At 42.2% G+C, this 19,497-nt stretch overlaps 1 long non-coding RNA gene across 1 annotated transcript in view; it reads left to right on the forward strand.

The window, feature by feature from the left end:
- Nucleotides 1-2,270: 2,270 nt before the first annotated feature.
- LOC121941289 overlaps nt 2,271-19,497 on the forward strand; it is a 28,269-nt gene continuing 11,042 nt past the window's right edge. The window contains exons 1-2 of the long non-coding RNA XR_006105736.1: nt 2,271-2,530; nt 14,691-14,806. This is a non-coding gene — a long non-coding RNA (uncharacterized LOC121941289). The remainder of the gene's footprint in view (nt 2,531-14,690; nt 14,807-19,497) is intronic.

Consider the following 19,497-nt stretch of genomic DNA (forward strand, 5'->3'; position numbering starts at 1 on the left):
CGTTGGAGTCTTGCCTTTGATGTGTAATCACACATGCGCATGTCTACCACTCACACACTCACACAGGCACAATACATTTGCTGAGATAAAGTGACTGCAGTGTATGACCCATTTTGCAGAGGCAGGGTTTTGCTTTCATAACGATGGTGTGTGAGTGAACGCGTGTGTTTGAATGCACAACCAGTATCTTACACCGGGATGATGCAGCACGACAGGCTTTTAAATCTTGAAAAGGAAGTGCTAGGCTGGTTTCTGGTAAAAATGCTACTGTCACACATACGGTCATAATGCCGTTAGCCATACTCCCCCGGGGCTACAGGCGGACAGTACTGAAAGTACTCACAAGTTGCAAGAGAAGGGGAAGCATTGTCTTGAGTTGAAAAAATTCAAAAATCTAGTTTAGGGGGTGTGTTGGGGAATATATTTCATGTTCCTTAAGTGTAGCAACAAGCCTCGAAACCCCCTGAACATGCTCCTCAAGCAGTTAATAATCATTGTTTCACGGTGTTGGAGGAGCGAGGCGGAGATAATGTTTTGTGTCGAGATAACGCGTTGCCTTATTCCTGCCGCCTCCCGTTAACGCACGAGACAAATGGAATGGGCGCATCGCCTTGGAGCCATCCAAATGAGGGTGTCTGCCATGAAGTGAAGTGAAGTGAAGTGAAGGAGGAGGAGGAGGAAGAAGAGGGAGGGGGGACAAGTGCCACAAAAATCAGGGAGCGGCTGCTCGACCCTCGCAGCGCATCACGGCAGCAGTCAAGTGAATGTGAAAACAAGAGAAAGCTTTGCGGAATATTGATTTAATGCCGCAGCCTGAGCAGGGGAAGATGCGCGCTCCAGATTACATGCGCTCTATTTCCCACCCATACAGAACCTTGAGTTCCTCTGCCTCCACACTCCAGAGAACCAGGGAGAGTCACAGAGAGACGATGTTCTTTTATGTGTTGTTGCCCTCTGTGAAGTCCAACTGTGTCGAAAGTCAATATGGAAATATCGAAGAGGGCAGAGTGTCATAAATATGTAAAACATATTACACTCCCTTTGTTTCTATACATGTAAGAGAGAATATCAAGGGATCTTCTCGCTGTAACCTCCCACTGCTGCACCTACTGCATAGGTTGCATCCCTTCCTTTCAATTAGCTTCCCGTCTCCTAAATAATATATTAGCTTCAGAACTTGTTAGGATCAAAAATTTATTGTAAAGGTTGGTTTAGGTCTGTCTTAGCAGCACTAACTAGAAAGCACCAGGACAATGCGGAGTCACTGCATTTTAGAAACTTAAGGTAAATGTGTTTGTTTTTATAGTAGTGTCATCAAAATATGTCTTTTTTTATATCTTTTCCATCAGTTTTTATCATCAGTGTGTGAGGATGACAGGATCTTGTTTATTGCATTTAAGCTGGGATGATTGCTTTAAAATGTAATTGTAAATTTCTTAATACAATTCCTGGTTCACAATGCATTTGGTCATTATCCATAAAATTATCCAGGAAGACCTGGAAAAAAAAAATAAACTATACCAGCAGCCAACAAGATGATGTCTTTCTGCTCATGTTTGTGATTGGAGTTGAGTGTTACATCACATTTAAAAGAATGCTTGTGTATGGGGGTAACTGAGCTATATTTCACAATAAAACTCTAACATTTTTACATGTGCAACATCAAAACAATGAAAAGTCTAAAATTAACCACATTAGGGATGGAGATAGCATAAATGTGTAGATTGTTGTAAGTGTAAAAAAAAACCTGCATCCCGAAGGGGTGCAGTTCTGCTCACTTGCTGCCTTTTTAAACTTCTTTTGTTGATGTCTTTTTACTCATCATAGTGCTGAAAACGTCAAGTTCAAATTGTGCCTCATTTAGATTCAAATGCCCAAATCTTCAAGTTGACAGCCATTCAAAAGTTGATGTGTAGACTCACCAAACATTCTCATTATTTTTTATTTTTCATTTTTTTGGAGGAAGAGAAAGGAAACGGAATGCGTGCATTTCCCCACGCTGCCCTCCGCGTAATTCTGTGCGTCGATGACAAAAAACAGATCTTTGGAACAATTTGTTACTTACTGCCGCCCCCCACCTACCCCTCCCCTCTGGCTGCTGAAAATTATGAACAGTGAGCCGCACTCACATTCTTGAGCACAGCCAAGTGAGGAGGCGCCTCCGTTCCCGTCCTGGGCCAATGGCGCACAGAGCAGCGTTATTATACTTATCCCCGACTGGCCAATGGCGCACCTCTACCCCTGCTCACATGACGCCTTTCTGTGCGCTCCCTCTCCTCTCAGTCCTCAATCCCGGCGAGTGCAGGCATCACTGAAGACCTGACACCGGCGGAATCGGACGTCCACTGTCCCCGGCAGAATTAACCAGGTGTTATCTTATGCAAAACTTAATCGCCGTCAGATGAAGTTGACCAATCCTGCCGATGAGAATGAGCCCACTTCGCGGAAGGAACCGACTTTTTTCCGTCTCAAAACCTTCGGAGAGGCGCAGGGGCGAAACAATAACGCCCAGAAGTTATTGAAATGAATCGTAAGTAGGCGACGTTTTTTTTTTTTTTTTACCTCTTTTTATCGCTTATTTATCGCTACTATTACATTTATCTTCTTGTCCTACTTGAAGTCGACTTCAGTTTTTAATTTTAAGACAGCATGTATCACTTTTGCGCCGTGTGCTTTCTGTCCTTTCTATTTACATTCAAAGGCGAATTAAACATTTTAAAACGCTTTGGAGGCTTTTATTACCAAACAAATTTGACTTCTCTTGATGCTTGAGTAGTCTCCAAGTTAATTTTGTCTTGTCGACATTCTTTGTGCGTCTTTTTGAATTTTATCATTGTGGATGTGTGGCTGTCTGCACGCAGCGCCATAGCATGAAATATAGATAGAAAGCACACGTTAAACCCGCTGACCCCGGCCAGGCAGGCTGGGTAACCGGTCCACACGGCTCAATGAGGACAATTAGGGGGGGGACAAGAGAGTGAAGAGAGAGAAAAAATGGAGTACTTGAAGCGCACTAAAACACGGCTGCACTTCACTTCAACCCGCCAGGCAGGATAAGGGTGGATCTTCACTAACGTTTTGTGACATTTCTATTGCGGGATAAAACAAAAAATGTCCCTTAAGTTTAGATTCAGGTCAAGCTCAGATTAAGAGTTGAAATGCTTATTTTTCCACCTGAAATTAGTTGTAGTGCCCACCAAGCATTTATGTCAAATTCCAACGAATTTGACAGACAGTCAATGAGGTCATGTCACTCACTGAACCCTTTTATTGATTGGAAATTAGGGGGTAGTGGGGTCAGAGGAGGAGGAGGAAAGAGGGCTGTTGTAAAATGCATGTACATTTCAGAGCCCAAGCAAAAAATGGGTGCCCTCTGATTTTCCGTGATTTCTGCACAATCAGAGGGAAAGAGCGGGGGACCGGGGCCATTTGATGTTTTGAAAGGCTTCAGATGGCTTTAATTAGGACCTATAAAATCTGTCTGCCCCATTCTCTAAGGCGGTGTGCTGGAGGAGCGAGAAGGGAGGGGAGATGACAAAAAAAGAAAAGAAAAGAAAACCGATACAGAAAGTCACTTTGGCAAAGGATTGTCTAATGAAATTTTTATAACCCTCTTTTTTTCTCCTCGTTGCTCCCTCCCTTGCCTCCCACCCTCCCTTCCTTGATGCTGGTGGTATGTAGGCAACCCTCTTATTCCCTCTTTGTCTGGCTGCTGTTTGTTACCTCCCCCCCCCCCCCCCCCAATCCTCCCACCACCCTCAACCTAACTACCACCTACAGTCTGCCCGACCCCAGACACCTGAAGGCTAGACATAATGATCAAGAGAAGTTCCAGTCTGTCTGGAGCGCAGCCAGTTGTTTGAGGTTTTCTTCTTCTCCTCTTTTTTTTTTTTTTGTCCTCGTGCTGGTCTGGCTGGCGCTGCCCGTGCCTCTGCCTCTTTCCCTTTCTCCATCCACAATCAAGAAGCACTATGTTGTTTGTGTGTTTATATATGTGTGTGTGTGTGTGTGTGTGTGTGTGTGTGTTGTGCAGGGTTGTAGTTTCATCGCTACTGCTACTATTGCCACTGTGTAGCCTATATGGATCTTGGATTGAGTGTGGGTGACTCACACAGCTGCAATACACACACTCATGAGGAAACATCAAAGACTTTCTGTGTGTGTGTGTGTCTCAGTGTGTGTGAGAGAGTGAGATTTCAGCTATGCTGTTCTGGCGAGTGTCTGCAAGAATATAGTTATGCCTATGGTGTCTGTAGTTTCTTTTTTTTCTGTTTTGTTCAATTAGCCAGGGTGTATATGCAGTGCTTCTTGGTTCTTTTTAAAGGTGTTACATTAGTTGTGCTGTATCACTGTTCAGATATTTTCTGAAGCACATACAGGAGGTTCTGAAGCTTGATGTTTTTCATGTTTCAATTTTTTTTTTCAGTGTGATGATGTTGGAATAAGGGTCAATAAAATAATTATCCCATTATTAATAAATGGGAGTTGAATCTTTTGAGCTTCAAAAGTGAAGAGAAAATATATTTCCTGTTCGAATATTCATTTTGACTGTACTGCAGGTTTTAAATGAGACCCTCAGACGCTGTCTGTCGCACCTCAACTCTTCGCAGTGGGCGTCTTTGAGTTTGGGCTTAAGCCGATGGAGCTTCTGAAGTTGAGCAAAAACAAATAGAAAACATTAATTAGACATAGGAGATGATAAAAAAATGCTTCGATATGTGGATTTCTTTGACAGACAAATTCGTTTTCAAGAGTGTCTTCCTTTTGATGAGTACAGGTCTTTGTTTTCCCAATGTGTGTTGGTTAGGGATTACATCATTTGGCTGCCGCTGGGTTAGCTAGATAAGAAGCTAGCATGCTTTATGGAAAATGGCTGGTTGGAGAGGAGTCTTTGTTTGGCATCTTTGCTTGACAACACAGTGAAAATCGGAACAAGTGGAGTTGTGTGCAGTGTTTTTCTGTTTCTAGTTGAGCGAGCCTAATAATTCCGGAGTTGTTTTTGTCGGCGATGTCCGTTTTTGATAAACTTGTTTGTTAGAAGATTATCCCCTGACAGCTGGAATAGGCTCTCTCTCTCTTTCTGTACCCGCAACCATGTAATCTTCTCAGATATGATGTTTTCAAGAACAAGTGTTGGTAAAATTTGCACAGAGCTTCGACCGAAATCCTGCCACTTGTTTTTTTGTGTGTTTTCTGTGTATCATGGCATCAAGGAGATTGAGGATGTCTCTTCCTCTGCCACAACCCTTTGAAGGGGGAAGTAATAAAAAGCTCAATGGGTGCAACAAGCTGTTCTTCCCTCCTACACTTTGAGGCTACTACCTGGAGATGAATAGGAGGCCCCTCCATAACGAAGGGGGAGAAGACAACATTTTATTGAAGGCTGAGGATGTGGGGGATGCGCCATAGCTTATAGACACTTGGTGTGAAATAGTCCAGTTTTATCAGTTTACAGGAGAGTACTGTCCACTCAGTTTGACTAAGAGTTATTATTGTTTTCGCTTCTATGGAAGCATAATTTTCTAAATCTGTCAACATGTTTGCGTACAAATGATGTTAATCTATTAAGGTTTAAGTAGGTCAGAAGGGTGTTATGTAAACATTAACAAATTGTCCTGTTAAATCCTGCTTGAAGTAAAATACTGTCTTCGTGGTGTGATAATACAACATCCATGATAATGACATTGGACAATCACAAAGCCACAGATTAGGATTTACGGTAACCAGATTTATGCGTGAAGGAGTGAAGTCATGGTCAGGAATGTAAATGACGGAGTCATTCAATTACCACCGTGCCCTTTCCTGGGAAAAGTCCCCAGCCGTGAAGAGGTTAATTGTTTTTGAATCTCCATCTGAGGGGAGAAAATGGGCAAACGGGAGGGATAATTGAGCCGCTGATAGTTGAGTGGATTATGGATTACTGCGCCTCTCCAAAGGTGAAAAGAAAAGGAGGTGAACGAGGGAGAAAGGAGGGAAGGAAAGGGAAGAAAGGGGTGTGTGAAAGGCCCGTGTTGCGCGAAGCAGCCGCAGGGGTTGTCTGGCCTTCTGAGGGAAAGATGGAGAACTCCAATCCTGTTTAGCCCACAAGGTGACCCTTGACCCCTTCGCATGCTCCTCCCTGCTCCAGGTGCAAGCCTTCACTGCTGGCAGCTCGCATGCAGACACACACTGCAAGCTAATTTTTCACACACTACAAGGACTGGGGGGAAACGCAGTATGAAAACGCAGAACATTTTCACCCCCTCCTGCTTCTCTTTCTTCATGCCTTTCTATTGTCAGGGGTTAAAGATCCAAGCCTGCTTGTTGGGGTGGGGGAGCGTTGTGATAATACAAGGGCTCTTTTTTTTTCCCTCCTCTGAAATATGTTCTTGCCGAGAAAATGGATGACTTAAATGGGGGGAAAAAAAGATGATCTGACATGGTGCAATAATCACAGGAGTGTTAATCAGAGGCATGTCATGTATAATTACTACAGTGTTTGATAACACCGCGGCAAACCACCTCAGGCCATTAGCGAAAGTTTCCCGATGCCATTAATGGGCGTTAATAAAATTCAAGAAAACCCGGATGGAACGAGCCCTCTGCATGGCCCAGTGGTTAAAGCACTGTAAGGTTAATGAACCAATTTACATACTTGCTGCTGCCATCTGGGTGGAGTGACAAGGCAGATGCTTCCTACTTTGTACTGTTGCTTTGTGCTGTTCAACACAGAGGAATGTGTCAGGTCCACAGAGGTCGATGAGCATGTTTAACATTTCGCCTGTGGTCAAAAACAATCATGAATGAACTGAAAATTGATGCCGCTGAAAGGTCCTGTAGAAATACAGTCAACAATCGACCACACTGCTTTTGCGTTTAATTTCATTTATCTCCTTTTTTCAAATGATTGAATAAATTAGTGGATGTTGAAGTGGTTGATGCCAAATTCGACTGGCACTTTAGGTCACCAGCCTTAACTATTGTTCTTCATACAAAGTGATGCTTAAGTGTGGATTATACCCTGACCCTGTCCGATAAAGAAAAAAAAATGACAGGAAGAGGGGGAGCTGCCCCTCAGGCGATTAGAAACTTGACAGGGGCGATCCACAAGAATCACCATAGATGATGCTGGAGACTGGAGCAAAAAGAGGATTAGTGTCCGTCCACCTCTCTGCCATCCTCATCTGGGTGATCACATTACAAATAGAGCATTCTCAAAGCGCTCTTTTAGCAGAGGAACACAATGAGGTCTGTCGGCGATCAATAAAGCAGTGTGAAAGCGGAGGGATATACTTAAAAAATCAAAGGCTCTGGCTGGCATGGCCATCATCTCGACCCGTCTGCTGGAATCAGATAAGGGAGCGGGGCCTTGCAGGAAAGGTTGTTCGGCCCCAGGGCTGCTTGACTTGATGGATATCCCTCCTACTGGCACCCATCGCGGACTGATTCCATCTGAAAATGGGAGAAACCAAAACGTTTCTGCATCTATCTGGTCCCTCTCTGATACTGTACGTGTGGAGGAACAGTTGAAGGGATAGATGGGTAAAAGGGAGCATAATATATAATCCCCGCAACGTGTATAGGGAAAATTACGCAGTTATTTCTCTAACCCCTCTGTTGTCCTCCATGGATGATGGCTTTTACCTCATGCTTCACTTACATGATTTAAAGAAAATAAAATCACCCCGGTTTTGGTTTGACAATGTGTCAGAGCTGGTGCGAGTGTTCGTCTCAGATTAGCTCTTTGTGCCGTGAGGAGAGAGGGAAGACGCGGTAAGGGGGGGTCAGGGATGGGGGAACAATACCGCCAAGATCCCAGTTGAAAGAAATCATTTGCACAATTTTATGAAAGCTGTATTTGTCCGGTTGGATAGTTTTATCAAAGCCTAACAGCCACGGTGAAACATGATTTAAATGACGGGGTGAGCTACAAAGCTGGCAAGGTGTCGGGTTAGAGTCATTTCTCAGCTGAACGCTCTCCAGGTAAATGCAGATAATGCGCTCTCGAGTTTTTCTTTCTCTTTCTTAAAGAAGTCTAATTTCTACAGATGGCTCTGAGCTGACACCAGCGCTGCCAGAGCTTCTGTTCTCAGAGCTAAGCTTGTACAACATTTATGTGGTAAAGATGAAAAGACATCATGGCTACGCTTTATTCCTGTATATTCATCCCCTGAAAAACTAGCTCAGAAAAGCAGAGTTTCTTGTTCTTCTTAAAGTACTATAAGCCATTTTTTCTTCTAATTTCAGACTGACTCTCTTTTCTTAAATCCTCTTGGTCCTGACACATAAAACTTTAAACAGCAGGGCAGTAAATTTGCACAGGATGAGAGTTCAGGTAAGTACACAGGATATGTTATAAGGTTAAAACCTGCTGCAATGCAGACAAAGGAACAAAATTGGCCTCTACCCATGTCTGTTGTTGTTTTCAGTTTCAGAACCCCCGACAGTATTTCCTGGTGACTCACTTCTTTCCGAGCCATTTATGCTTGAAAACTTCCTAAGGATGAACCACACATATTCTGGGTTTTATTGTCAATGAGGGACCATTGGGCATAATGAAGTTCTGTTTCTCAGCATGAGTTTGGGAGGCTCATGATTACAAATGCTCCTCTCATTGTCTCCCATCATCTCCTGCCTAATTGAAGACAATATAACGAGACAATGGGGTCTCGCTCATCATTCTGCATCAATGGCATGCTCTATGGAACGTGCCAGTCTGTTAAAAGTGGGGTGTCGGCGGTGGGAGGGGTATGTATCTGTATTGATACTTGAATGCGCTCGAGCTTGTTTAATTTGGACCAAGAAGATGGACAATTAAACAACAGCTCCCGGGGGGGCTGTTCATTTTGGTCAGCTTCCCCACTTCATGGCCGCCCGCCCTTGTAAACTCTCCTGGATGTGTCTGGGTCATGCGTTAGGGGGTGGAGCGGGGGTTTGTAGGCGGGAAGGGGATTGGGCGGGGGTCTGCCTCTGGAGAGGTTGTCTCAGATGATTAGGACAGCCAAGTGGGGAGAGTCCCTCAGTGCCTGGCCTCCTTCACCTCCCTAATATGTTCTGAATAAGTCCCCCTCCGCTGTGCGTTTGTTGTGGGGTTTGGCGGGAGGTGGGGGGGTGGGGGGATTATGTCTGGCCATGGTTTAGGAGTGTTTGTCATCTGCCCCCTCGAGGCCTGCACCGGCTCCTTTGTCTGAGCGTCAGGCGTCGGTGCAATGTCAAATCACACAATGTGCCTTTGCAATCGGGGCATCTCGGGTTAGGAACTGACACAGGATTTTCATGTCTGGGTTTCTCTGGCTAAAATACACTGTTAAAATAGTTTTAGTTTTGAAATAATTACACATTATTGCCTTTTATTCTAATACTAAATCACTTTAAAAAAAAAGTTGGTGTTCCACATTTCTTGCACCAATCTGAGGTTACATTTAGGGGTGTGCCGTATATCGTTCATGATAATACCGTTTAATTTTTAATATGAAAATAAGAATTCATTTTGTAATAATAGCAATCTTCCAACTTTTTTTCACATAATGACGCCATACTGTTACGCATGGCACCAACAAACGTGGCTAAGAGCAAATTTCTGACTGGTTAAAGAAATGACAGATTAAAAAAATAAATAAATAAAAAAAATTATGGAATATATGAATGAAAAATGTTAAAATCACGCTCACATATAAAACTATAGCACTTATTTTGTTGCAATTGTATGTTCTTCTAATTAATAATGAAATATCATTTTATTTTTCAGTATTTTGTCATGTCATCAAGAATATCATTATTGCAAAAAAAACCTGAAATAATATCTCCCACCCCTAGTTACATTATGTATTCCTTGTATTTCCGTAAATGACTTTGTATGACACAAATGTGATACAGTATCAGGTAGAAGCACATTTGATCTATGAGTGTACAATGTGTTATGAGTCACTCATAATCAAACCCCTGCCATTCTGCTCTGATGTTCAGCAGTCACACATAGAAAAATCCATCACAGAAGAAGAAGAAGCAGTGCTCATTTCTAGACAGAGGCATCAATAAACCAGAATGCTTTGCAGCCACAGCTTGCATCTTTGCTAATCGCTAGTGTGAGAAATCCATCAAAGTCTTTAACAGCTTTTTTTTCTAATTTGAACAGTTACACTATGGCATTGTTTATTCCCCAGTCTCACAGTGCTATCATAATGTACTCAAAATGTAATGTGTGAAGGCTGTTTAAAAGCATCTCAAAACATGCAGAATAAAAGAGGAACTCAAATTAAAATATTTGAAACACTTGATGGCTAAATAATGCTTGAAATTCATTAAACAAAATCAGTGATATAGAAGTTTAACAGTTAAGTATAATTTGCCTCAAATCAGTTCATAGTGGCCTATTCTTGCTCACTGCATAGTCCGGAATTGAGTTTGGTGGTCTCAAAGGTGTTTCTATGGTTTCACACAGTGCATCTCTGTATGAAATTTGGAAGAAAGATTCATTCATCTCCACACAATGGCTAACAAAGAGGGCACTGAGCCCTGGCCAAATATCACAAGTTACATTGAAAACAAACAAAACGGTCTTGCTGCATATTGAGGAGGCAAAACCTCCCAAAGGCTGATAACAGTTGTGGAGGATTTAGGCGCTGTGGGAGAAATGGCTTCTGTGGCTTTGCATTCAAGTCACTTAGCCATTTGGAGCACCAGGAAATGACACACATTCCTCCTTCCCAGTAACAAAATAAACCAAAACCTAGCTTCCTACTATTTCTGCACAGTTGTGTCTAAAATTTCAATCTTAATGACTTCCCTTGAATTTGTGATATTGATTTATGGTCTTGATTTCAGTGCAGTCTGAGGAGTTTTATTAGAATCAGGCTTCAGATACAATGCAGTTAAAATGAAAGGTTTCTTTAACTGCATGCAAGTATTCCTTCACAATAATTAATGTTTTGAAGCCATGTGTTTCTGTAGTAGAATCTGTAGTTTCTGACACAGACACACCAATTCACATTACATCCATATTTCTGTGAAGGTTTGCGAAAATGTAAAAGTGTTTAAGTTCGAGTTCCCTGAATCATATTGCGACCAACAGCAACACTATACATTCTCAGTCTCTGCTTTTCTCAAGCCGAACTAACTGCTAATTCTGACTCACAAACGTACGCTGCGATGACTAATCGTTTCACATCCCTTTGTCTCAATATACAACTGCTTACAATGCGCACTCTCCAAGGGCCTACCTTCCTACTTTGCAGATGAGTAAATGCACCAGGTTTTGATGACACCCAACAAGCTATTTTTGATCACTTTAGCCTTCACACACTCTCATGAGTGGCAGTTCTAGGTGTTTCTCGTACAGCTGTGTTCTGTCTCACAGGTTTTTTAATTGACAGAAAATATTTCAAACAATGAAAATATCACAAGTTCACTTGATCTGCCTCGCCTGCTCGAGGAAGAGGTTTTTTTATAGCTTCTAAGTGTTTTCCACTTCATTTGACTGTGCCTGAAGGTATATTAAAACCATTTTCATAAAGATTTTTGAACAAGCCCTTGAGATGTTTTTTATAGCCGTGGTTTTGAGGAGTGTAGATAGGCATATCAACGGGCTGTTTGTGTCTGTGTCAGGGGTGAGGGAGTAAGTAATTACAGTTGTGTGTGTAATTGAGTTTTCCTGGATTTGGGGTGAAAGTCTCATCTGACCAACAGAAATGCGTTCTCTGGTGCTTTTCTTTTAGCCTGGCATTATATTTAGAAGAGGAAGAATAGTTAAAGTATCAAAGCAGTTTCAATCTCAGTGTGATTTTTTCGGATATTAAACACTTCCAAAATTAGTCGCACCACTTCTCACAGCCTAGAGTCCTCAAAAGGTGAGAAAATGATGGAATTAAATTGAATTTTGCTCACTTGGAAACATCTTTTCCGTGTAACATCTTTTGAGAAGAAGAAGAGGTTGTAGGAGGTTAGGGTTAAAACACTGGTAAATATATCAGTCTATGCAAATCAGCTATCAAATGGAGTCTGGCTTTTTTCTGATGGTACAAGAAAGCAAATGTAGTGCAGATGATCTCTGTGTGGGCAGGAAGGCTTGAAGGTTTGCATCATGTCTGCCACGTTCTCCCCGAGGGCATTCAGCCTCCTTACACACAGAAACACACACACATACAGTCGCGCATGCAAGCCACCGTTTTTCCTCGCAGCGCGGCAGGCGTCTGTCTTCATCTGTCCTATTGATTGATGAAGCAGGCACAGCGGGGTGTCCGAGAGAAGCAGGAGTCTAGATCAAGGCTGTGTGCTGCATCACTGGAAGTCACAGTGCACACACACACACACAGACACACACACGTGCGTGCGCACACGCACACACATATTCTGGCATGCACATTAGCACTTTTTTCGCTATCTTTGTCATGCTCTTTCTGTGTCTGTCACAGCAGACACACAGGCAGCCATGACACAATTGTACACACATGCAGACTGAGAGACATGACACTCACAGCAGTGCTGACACACACGTCTTGTCATAGCATACAAAGGCACCACATCAGACTCATGCACACACAAGCACATACACACACTTGGAGTGAGTTAGCATGGCTTGGCTGTGCATGTGCCTAAGCTGGACAGACGTTTTCTATAAACATAATATTTGTAGATTAGTTGGGGTTAATGATCTGATTGCCTTGGAGCTGCCATGGTATCTGTGTGTGTGAGCGCACACATGTGTGTTTGTGGCTGAGGGGTAAAGGCAGTGCTCTACTGTGCTGTCTCCCTCACTTCCAAATGAGACATGCCCCAGGCACCAGTACAAGAGCAGTATTTATGCTATTAGGGAACTGGGTTTGCCGTCGTACCAGAACGAAATGGCTAAAATTATGTCTTGACTAACCTCGATGGGCAGGTCCAGTATTTTCTTTGCATAAATAAGAAATTACAAGTTGTGTACTTAGAGGCTATTTTTACACATCGCCTGTTTGGAATATCATGCACATTATTTTTGAGCCGTGTAAATGTAAAAGCCAAGGAATAGAGCTTTTTTTTTTTTTTTAAAGTGTTGTTCTTTCAGAGCCAAAATAAAAACTAGGAGTCAGAGTTTATTTTCTCTCTCTTCTCCATCTTTACTTTGATGTTTAAAATTAGCTTCCTACTCAAAACCAAAAATAGTCCTTTTTGCAAACGACTTTCTTCAGCTCTCAGTCGGTGGGTTCATTGAGGGTGTAGTCCCTCCAAACCTCACCTCTCTCCTCCCCACAAACACACTCCACTGAGAAGCCCCTCTCATGTAATGCTGAATGGACAGAAAAGTGCAGGAATGAAAGAAAGGACAGAAAGAATGACTGAAAAAAATGAAAAGTTTTCCCCAAAGTGACCCCCCCCCCCCCCAAAAAAAAAACACCCACCTACATTTTTCTCCCATCCCTCCCTCCCTCCATCACTTGTCCCCTCCCTACCTCTCCTCCGGCGTTCCTGTCGAGGCATGCCTCTGTCCCCGCCAACCAGCATCGTCCGGGGCAGGGCGAGGGGGCAAGAAGAGAGGGGGGGGGGGGGAGGGCAAACAAAGGAGCACTGTTGCTGCCCCGTTGGGGTTTTGCGAAGGGGTCGACACCAGGCTGGAGGGGTGCGTGTGGAGGGGTACAGACGGAGCGAGAGTGTGACTGAGGAGGTTTATCATTAAGAATAGAGATTAAAATGAATGGGAGGGGAGCAGGGGTGTCTGTTCTGTTCACAGTAATAAAGAGGACAAGCAGTGCCAGTCAGTTTTTCACACGCACCCAGACACACGGTTGCCACACTCTGTGCAACGCTGCAGTTGGTGTGAGTGAGTGAATGTGAGAGATAGGGGAGGGATGGGGATGGTTCATTGTTTCCTGACCATTGTACAATATTTGCTTAACCCTTGTGCTTTATCTGTGCAGCTGTATGCTACGAATGAGATGGCTGAAAAGCGTGTGTGTCTGTATGTGTGTGCGTGATGGCTGCTGTCACAGCTGTTAGCAATTTCATCAGTGCACTGTAAGACGCCACCTACACAAACACACAAACCCTGTCAGTTTACGAAGCAGTATGACCATGATAATATCATTCAAGCACAATTACATGTCAACTTAGTCTCCGCAAACAAAAACTGAGCGATGAAATGGACACAGCAACAAGCCAACACAGGTATGCACATTGTAAATGGCAATCATGCAGCCATATAGGAGCATAATAATCATCATTCTATGGCTTCTTTTTCCCCCTGGTTGCTACTCAGTGCTCTCTGACCCCAATTTGAACCTCATTCATCCTTACATTGAGCAAGCATGCTTCACTCTGCAAATATAACCCTGGTTTTTGTCGCTAAGCCTTGCTCAGGTTTTCAACTGTGCATTTTTCTTTTGTTTGTTTTTTTTAATAGTTACCCAACAACTTGGGTGAAATACAACATTACAGAATATATCTTGACTTTCAAAGTTCATGTAACACTTTCTTCTTCAGGTCATGAACCGCATTGATTTGTAATCTCTGCACCCATCTTGTTCATACATTCTTTCTACACACCAACTAAGGAACTGTTTTGAAAGATAACTGAATTTTAGAGGCAATAACTGCAATTCCACAAGGACCACCACTATGAATGGAGTATTTTATATATTTATTTTTCTTGATGTGAGGTGCTGTTGGAGATCTATCCATTCCAAACAGTATCTTAATGGTTCCTCTCCTCTTTCTGTCCCTTCTCTTGTCCATGAAAGGAGCTGGCACGAGAAGAAGAAACAGAACAAGCGCTAGCAGCGTTAGCCTTTACCACAGAGGGAACGAAGGGAAGCAGAAGAGCAAACGAGGAAAACGCAAGAGCGTTGAAAAAGAGGTAAGAGAGCTCAGTTTGCCCCTGGGTTGTACATTGTGTTGTCTGTCTGTCCTCTGTTGCCCTTCAACCTGATTGCCTGAGCCAGCTGTGTACCTGGGGTGGGTTTGGTGTTTGCATGTATGCGTATGTGATTTTGTTTCATTTTTAAGTGCGTCAGTGTTTGTTCTTGTGCCTGGCCCATAAGTTCAGTCACAGCCACCCGGTGAAGGTTGAGTCACCTGCTGCATCTTCAACATTTCGTTTATCTCCATTTTTTAAATCTGTTTTCCACTCACATTCATTTCTCTCTACTGAATAGGAACCCTCAAGCAATTATTATCCGTGTGCATTGATATATTTATTGATTTCTATGATTAGATCATCAGGAAATGTAGAAATTACACAAGTGGGACTGGTTAACATGGATTTTTATCAACATGATTGTGGCTAATCAAGTGCTGAAACAATTTAAGTATCATACATTGGCTGGATGTTATTCTCCTCAGTGTTTTCCTACTGAACACAGCAACCGAAGAACGGTCTATAATTAAAATTCATAATTAATGGAGAACTTTATTTTTGTTTCATTTAATATTAAACAGGCAGTATAAGAAACCATTAAAACAAAAACGATTTAAATCAATTAAATCCAAGAATCATGAATTCTGTGTACTGATCCAAAAGTAAACAAAAAAGCGTTACAATATCAGAATACTTTCATTAGAAAGGCTGCTAACACTGATGGAACAGAGGGTCAGTCAGGTTGTCCTCAGACACTGTATGTTTTCCTACAAAAAGCAATGCAACAAAATTTGTACATATCCCATCATAATCATTAGCCAGTATTTCGTGCAAAATTCACATATTTTGTAAGGCTGCAGTTATGTGATCAATGGGCTTTTGTGAGTAAAGAAGGAAGATGTCCGGAGTGGTCCAGTTAGGAGGTAGGTTGGGGTGGCAGACTGCTTTCAAAATAGAGGACTTTCCCTGAGTCATTACGTCATCACCATGTTTCTTTTCGCTAAACCTAACCTCAGTAACTTTATGTTATTTACGTAACTTTATATTAAGGACGTAACGTCATGCAAGGGGCAGTAATTTTTAGGATATCATATGTACCGTTGTATAAGGATACATTGAGTAGTGTCCAGTCTAACCTTTGAATAATGTGTTGTCAAAAATACATATTTGTAAAAATGTATAGTTTTGGATTAAATAGTGTGTAAGAGAGGAGAGCTCTTTTACGGTGTGCAAATAGAACACTATTGATCTTATTTAATCCTTTTCCTAATCGTTACTGTATCCCACCACATTCAGTCTCCACCTGTTTTATCACATGCTTTTTGTGTCAGAAAACAGAGAATCTATTTCATGTTTTGAGGATTTTCCAGTATCCATTACAATTTTACAAAATCCAACATTTCAGGGATGCAGGGAGTGAAAAAAAAACATTACCTTGGAGAACAGCATAGCCCAAAGGCAAAACACAGGAGTGAAACTGGGAAAAGAGCCACCTTATTGTTTTAACTGTGTTTCAACGCTTCCCAAAGCGCACAGTCTCTCAGAGAGTAATCTTCTCACTCTCTCTGTGTGAGGCTGAAAGCAGCAGTAAATCATTTTCTACCACGCAGGCACAGTCAGAATGGCTGCCACCGTACACAGATAGGGGGATGGTTAAAAAGGAGATGCAGTGCGAGGAAAAGAAAATGTTGTTTTTCTCAGTTCTTGTCATCTTCCTTTCTGATGAGACTCCTTTCAACCTCAACCCTGCATCCAAAGGTTAAAATAGCAATGGTGGGTTTTTTGTGGTAAGGCTTTTTTTGGATCCAGTCTTACTTTCAGTCATAGGAGATCCAGTGTACTCCATGACAGGGTCATTCTTACCCCCAACATCAAATGTAAAAGCTTCCATGAACTGGGTACAGGTTACAGTACAACCATGATACAAAAAAAGTGAAAATGGGAATGCACAAATGAGCAACAGGGTTCAATATTCAATACATTTTTTTCAGAAACAAACACAAAAGGGAAATAAATCTGTGACTCTTTCAATACACAGCCTAATACTTACTGTCTTTCTGGCATGCCCTGCCAGTGCAAATGTCCTCCAACATCACTACTTTTTCGTCTGTGAGAAATACTTACACAATGAACTGTACCTCGCAATGACGTTCTGCAGAAGACAGAACAAATTCAATTCAGCTTATTTCAGTTCAGCTCAACTCATTTCATATCACCGCGGTCCAGTTGAACTCAATTCTCTTTTCTAGCTTTTCATGTCTTTCACTCTCATTTACTTTTTTCAGTCTGCCTGAACCGTGCAGTCGTCTGTCTTTTCTCACATTTTCAACTCTCTTCAGTTCTGTCTCTCTCAATACTCACACTGTTGCAATCATTCTAACATCCACAACAATCAAAAAAGGACATTCCACCATTTTAAAAGGAAGAGGATGATGATAAAAGAGATTAGGAGAATTGTGGGGGTGCAGAGTGATAATTTAAAAGAGCAGGAAAATATCCTCTAAGGGACGGTCCAATGCCAAACATATTCTGTTTTAAATATTGGAATTCCCCACATTTCAGATCTGTACAAATCACCCCATTTGGACACAGAACGTTTTTTAAACGACGTGGGTTTTGAACTCGTTTGAGAAAGAAAGGCCTCCTTCTACTCCTTTCATCATTCTTTTGATGGATGTGCTATATATCAACCAACAGGGATTAGTGAAGTCACAAGTTGTACAGCTACACACAATCCCATTGTTTTTGGAACTAGTCAAATGATGCAAGTGTAGTCTGGGGAAGAAAGAAAGGAAAAAGGTGGAGGATGTTGTAAGCAAGTATACCGACATGCCACCACTCTTTCTTCTTAACCCTTCTTCCTCTCAAGTGTGTCTGCCCTCTGCTCCGGTGGAAGAAGGTCTTTCAGGAGCAGCCAAGTCTGTCTAAGCTGGCTTTAAAAGCTGCAAGACTGAAGAAGCACCATGGTTCTCTTTCGGTGTCCGTTTTTGTATACTGAGGCGGGGTTGCGAGGCTGAAGCCACAATGTGTCACACGGTTTCATATTTCAAAAAACGCATATGGGGAAATGACAGACAAATGAGTCACTCCGTCAACTCGTATTGATTCACTGCAGGACTGGGGGACAGAGCGAGTAATTGTCAGTTTCACGCTCACGCAAAATAACCAGCAAATGATGGACGATGGTTTACAATGGCGGGGGGGACATACTCTAGTTGGGGAATGGGCATAAAAGCCTGATGGACAAGTGTCGAAAATGGTAACATTTGTGTCCGCACAAAGGAAAGCACAGAACAACAGAGTGCTCTCCTCTATCAAAGCCTTTTCCCCCTCAGCGAAGACACCCACCAACCACCAGAGGATTAAAGATTAGGATGAGAGCTTTTATTGAGTTTGAAGCCACGGCAGTCTGAAAATGACTGGATGGATGGATGGATGAGTGAAAGATTGATGGGCATGAGGGGGTAGAGATAGAAAAATTAAAGCAGAGAAAGACGGTGGTGGGCAGACAAGATTTTAGAGAGAGTAGGAATCAACAAGAAAGGGAAAGAGATGGCTGGTGGGGAAGATTTCAAAGTGAGCATGAGAGAATTATCCATGAGAGAAAGCCAAAAAGGGGAGAGTTACTGTAGAACTGGTAAATAGAGAAGTGGGGGGTGAGGGCCAATAGAGCGATGCCTCTAATGTCTTTATAAGGTCATAAAATACTGCACTTCCTGGCCTCTATCTAATTGCTGTGAGGGATGGGATGGGATGGGGGAGTCTTGAGTCTACCTGTCTACTAAATGAGGCCTCTAAATCCTCTCTGCTTGGCCTGGGGGGGCTTTCTTTTGAATTGTTATGAGAGCAATTCAATGAAGGTCTGTGTTTGAATATTCTTTATGTTATTTTGCTTAAAATTGAGGTTGAGAAAGAGAATAACGAGAGAAAGGGAAAGAGAGGAAAATTCTGCACCTTAATGATCCCCTTAGAGTTATCAGACTGGAAAGAAAAGGTGAATGTAGGATGACAGACAAGGGGAATAAGAGGAAAAATACAAAGACAGAGAACCGAGAGTAAAAATAAAATGTAATCGTGCTATTTCTTACAATAACCACTTGGAAATAAGGCTGAGAAAGAACAGAGTTAGAGAGAGAGAGAGAGAGTTTTATTGACTCAGCAGGAAACGACCGTAGAAATGGCTATGCTTCCCCAAGGAGCTGTATGCTGAACTCTTAAAAACGTGAGAAGTAACGCTTGCCATCATTGGAAAGGAAAACATTTTCATTTCATAAAATGCTTGTCTAAGAGACCCTGCCCCAACCTCTAACCCCTCAAGTAAGCACAGTAACTAACTGCCTTCAGAGGCAGAGAAAAGCAATGTGGAAAGAGGGAGAAAGGCACTCATTTTTTAACTGTTTATACATACCTGGAGATGCATTTGAATGGAAAAAAACATTAATATCAGTGCTTGTTTCAAAATGAGGCATCAATTTAAGTACTGTGAAAGTGCTATGAAATGTTTGGGAGCATGAATCATAAAAGATGGAGGATAAAAAGAGTCCTTGTCAAATAAAAGCCTTCAGCTACATGCATCTATTATATATTTAGGCTGACCAGATGTCTACAAATTTAATAGATGTATCCGTGAGCAGAATAAATGACTTACAAATAAAATAACAATCTATTTTGAAATACTTAGTGACATAACT

Source organism: Plectropomus leopardus, chromosome 3 (genome assembly GCF_008729295.1).
Source record: "Plectropomus leopardus isolate mb chromosome 3, YSFRI_Pleo_2.0, whole genome shotgun sequence".
NCBI classification, from domain to species: domain Eukaryota; kingdom Metazoa; phylum Chordata; class Actinopteri; order Perciformes; family Serranidae; genus Plectropomus; species Plectropomus leopardus.